Genomic DNA, 5,131 nt, shown 5'->3' on the forward strand with positions numbered 1-5,131 from the left:
TAAAAGAAGCTCATGTCACCGAAGAAGTGGAAGAAGCTAAAAAGAGGAAACTTGAGAGGGAAGAAGTAAAATATCTCTACTATGATTGAGATAAGTCTTCTCCACCTAGTTATTTTCAGTTCTTATAAAATATGGCTATCATGGTAGGAATCATTAGAAGTATGATAGGATGCATCATTTTAGGATATGAAATCATAGGAGCATATGGATGAAGCAAGATCTTTAGAAATCATCATAAGAATCTTTAAAGATAGTTGAAGTAGAATTCTAGGACAGTAATGATTAGAAGCGAGTAACTCCCGGTAACCTCATTAGAAGCATAAGTAGTACTTATGTGTAGAAGGAAATCATCTAGTGTAGAAAACATCATACATCATTGGGAAGGAGAATTTGCAAGATGAGGATAATTAGGGTCCTCTACTAGAATATTCATTAGAAGGATCATCTCTTGGAAGAAACAAGTGTCTTACTAAGAATTCCACTTTGTATGGGATTCATTGTTTGGATGAATGATGGTATGATGAAAAAGGAATGCAACATGTTAATATAGTTGAAGTACTCTCAATCAAGGAGAGGAAGTTGTTGAACAAAGCCTAGATGAACAAAAGAAGGAAAGAGGTATGTATGCATATGTTCAATGAGTCAATTCATGTCATTATATAGTTGCAGATAGTAAAGATGCATGCTCTGCCCCATGAGCATGATCAAGGGAAAATTATCTATTTCATTAAAAGGAATAATGAAGGCATCAATCACATATTAACTAGACTATATCAACATAATATGTCCTCGTATGAAATATGAGGTGGTTTACAAAGATGAAGGAACTATGATGGGGAGTTTTACCAGGAAGTAATATGTGAATAAGGAGAAAAGAAGAGATCATTAAAGATGTAACTATGGAAAAGGAAATCAACATCCAATATCTAGAAGAATTACTATGATATCTCTATAGGAAATATATGAAGCCTATAATTGAAATAATAGAAGCACTCAACATTTAATATCTTGGAGATGTGTCGATATGAATGAAAGACGTTGATGTTCGAACAAGAAAATGTCATTCTGAAATGGCATGACAAAAGGCAATTTTTGATTTGATGCTCATTTTTTATTTTTGAATAATATATGGATGTGTTAATATGGGTATGCCTCAAGAGAATTGTGGATGTAATATACAAATTATACTCTTCTAGAAGCATTAAATATCCTAAAGGATACATGATCTCCACCAATGAGGAAAGAGGTTTTGTTGGAAACAGGGCCCCATTTAAGAGAGATCCATGAAGCAAGTTTCAAATTAAGAAGAATATTGGAGGCAAATCCCTAAGTTAAGAGGGAGCTTGGTGAAGTCCCTAATTAAGATGGAGCTTGAGTACATTCCTTTTATAGGAATGGGTATATTCCTTCATAGAAATGGGTATATCCTCCCTAGTTGAGAGGGAGATATAGACACATCATTCTTTTCTTCACTTGGGAAGAAAGAAATGAGGATTGGGTAAGAATTTTTCATCTGATACTCTTTGAGGATGTGGTAGGCCATCCATGTTAAGAGTAGTCATAGAGGACTAATTTTATCTAAGCACTGTGAATCCAAGATAAGAATGGCCTTGGAAGGACTTACCCTATGAACACCCAGGTGGGGTATGCTTCTTGAGAGACAATGATGAAGGTGTTTATAAATCATTTGTATTGCCAAAATTGTTTTTTGATCTTGTGGATAGATAGACCTATCAGTCAAGGGACTGCTATGTGAAAATGTTGAATTATATGATGTTATATAGACAGGTTACCAATATGACTCTTCTGATGTGAATTCTTCAGATTGAGAATGTCCAACAACCTTGTATGGATTATGAATAGCTACCTAGTTAAGAGGGAGTGTTGAAATATGTAACTATGTTTGATCTTCATGATGCCATATTTAATCATGATTTAATGTATTTAATGAAAAAAATTATTATTTTCATTCTTGAGGCAAGGGTTTCAGGCTCAAGGGAACTTTATTTTTAAGTCAAGCACCCATTGAGTGTTTATAGGTTTGTCATAAAATAGATTGACTCATTTTCATCTATTGAAGACCCATTTGGGCATGTTAGATATTGTAAAGAAAATTTATTGAAGTCAAAATTGAGTCAAAAGACCCTCCAGCGCCTCGTCATGGTGCAAAGGTCAAGTCGTCCTATGTGAAGAGAGAAGTCGACATAAGGGTAACAATTCATACCCCTCACAAGCCTATAAATAAGAAGGAACTCGACCTCATTTGGACACTCACTCAAGCAAGTTCGATCTTCTCAAGATAAAAGATGGAAAATGATGAAAAAGAAGGAGAAGTACTAGATGAAATCTTTTGGATATCTCTCTCTAGTGTTAGGGTTTCTATATTTGCTAGGTAGAATAATTTACTTGGCAGAACAATTTGGTGAGAAAATCAAAGTTGTAGAAGAGTTTGCTGGGTAGGTTGAAGTTGCAGAAGAATTTGCCAGGTAAGTCAAAGTTATAGAAGAATCTGTGGGGTAAATTGAAATTGAAAGAAGTTGTTGGAAGCAAGGTTTGACTTGGTCTTAGAGGGTCTTGGTCAAGGGTCATAGGTCATGGAATTCGTCTATTGAAGTTCTATAAGAACACAAGAATTCTGATGGATTTTCCTCTTAGTTGGAGAGGTTTTGGCCCTGGATGATCTCCTACATATTGTGTCCTATTGTCTCGCTTGTTTTATTATTTGGTAGTTGTTTGATGATAAAGAACACAGATAATAATAGAGTGTAAGAGGAAGCTAATCAAGTTAAGTAAAAATATATCACAAGAAATTATCAAAGTAAGAGAAATCACCTAATCTAGTTGACCCTAGATTTCTCAACAAAAATTCCATCTGTAAGGAAAAGCAGGGCCTAATTCTCTTTTTGTGTGATTCGTAGGTAATTCTTGTATCAACTATCTAATAATTTATTTGTATTCAAATTAATCTATCATGAACGTAAAGGGAAAAACATGTGGAACTACGTGACAACCATAATTATTAGATATGAGAAACATTCCTAAAAGTACCATTCACTAATGCCAAACTTGCCTCTTTTGCAAATTTAGGGGGGGTTTAGTATTAAAAAGCTTTCCATGAATAAGAATTATGATATAATAGGAAATTGGGTAGAAATCCTCACCATAATTTTCCTCCCACAGCTTTGACTGGTAAACGTGAGTGGGTATAGGTTCAGAGGGGTCCATTTCCATCCCATAGCAGAAAAATAAGTCTAGAGGAACAGGGTATCCATGATGTAGGCTAACATATAGAATCGAGGATTTTGATTAAAAACCTTGGAATATTGATAAATATTAAACTTATTACAAATATTTTTAGGCAAAATAGAGGCCCAATTAAAAAACAACCTTAAAGATCTCTTTTCATAAGGGGAACCCATTCTAAATGAAAGTGGATGACTCCATTTCAACCACAAAAGTGGCAGAGCATCGATGTGAAAATGACTGGTGTAAAATTTAAAGGCATAGTGGAATATTCTTTGGTGACATTTTCCTTAAAATTTTGGTCAGTAATTCTTCAGGGATTAATCAACTCATGCATATTTTTTCCTTATTCAATAGATTCCTTTTAAGTAAATTTAGGAATAAATTGAGCTTTCTACTGGAGTTCATACCTATGAAGGTATATATAAACTAGAGATTGTTAGGACAAAATGAACCCACAATTGTGCTTGCAATAGTGCATATTAAATGCATAGGCACGTGAACATGATCCATGACCTAGTGAATCATGTCTATGTATGGTATAGTTTTGGCATTAGGGAAATTTCGAGGTCTAAAATAGGCTTCCTAAGGAAAACAATAAAATAACATTTAAAATAATAAAATAGGAGATAATTTTTTAAAGAAAAAGAAAGGAACCTACGTTTCTTATTCTATTTTTTGGCTAATCTCCTTATAACTCTCAACATATTTCAAGTGTAGATAGCTATTGAATATGGAATTAAATTCTACATCCATTGAGTACCCGCATGTATACTTACAAGAAGACCCATATCAAAAATAAATAAAGATAGATTAAAAAAACATGTTGAACACACTTTTTAATGTATCTTCATTTCTTTTTTGTGTGGGTATTCTTAGAAGTATGCAGAGTGGGTACTCATTAGATGGGGAATTTAATTCCACATCTAGTAGGTGTCTATAATTTACATTTGAGTAAGAAAATAAGGATATAAGCAAAAAATACAATTAGAAAATTAGTTATCTTCTTTTCCCTCAAACATATTTTCCGATAGGGATGACATCATCATATGGAATCCTATTGGTTTTTTTAAAGTTTATTTTATTAGTACATTTTTTTTGGAGGCCCATTTTTCATAAAAAAACCCATAATAGAAACAAAACAACTTCGTGTGAAGTTTACCTCGCAATGTCATGCATGGTGGTATTTGGGTTTCCTTCTTCTCCAACTTCATCCAGTAGAAATTTATCTAAACTTCCTTAGGTCACATCTTCGATCATTATGTACATGTCATACCAGGAGGATATCCTAGCCTCTACCCTTGTAATGGAGATATATAAGAATAAGTTTCCATTTGGATTTATTTTGTCGTGGTCCTCTATTACAAACCACTAAGGCTTTGATATTTTATCTCTTTTATTTCCCATTATTTGAGTTTTGAAGAGATTTGCAGAGTGCAAACCATGTTTCCACAAGGAGGAAAAGGATATGATTATATGATTATTAATAGAATTTTAATGTTATTGATAATTTGAAAACCAACAATTCATACATGAGGTTTCTGAATAAATGCAATTAAATGCCCAAATGATGTGAATCACATGTAGGTTGGCATATTGATTAAATGCAAATTCACACATTAAATTTTGAGAATGCTCTCATTTCCCGATAGAGGACAATTATAATCATTGGATTAGGCCTTAAACACATGATTAATATCCATTATAATTCATGTAATCTTCATTCATGTTGCAAGAAGTAGGATACATTTATGTGGAACTTTGTGAAAATTTCATGGCAGGACGAGAAAATGTGTTAGTCAAAGAGACATGAAAATTTACATTTAGCACCTTTTAATTAGGTTGAGTTGGATAGTTCCACCGCGGTAGAGAACTATTTATAATGATG

The sequence above is a fragment of the Pinus tabuliformis genome, chromosome 8 (genome assembly GCF_031772625.1).
Source record: "Pinus tabuliformis cultivar Carrire ecotype Pingquan chromosome 8, CPIR1, whole genome shotgun sequence".
In the NCBI taxonomy this organism is placed as follows: Eukaryota; Viridiplantae; Streptophyta; class Pinopsida; order Pinales; family Pinaceae; genus Pinus; species Pinus tabuliformis.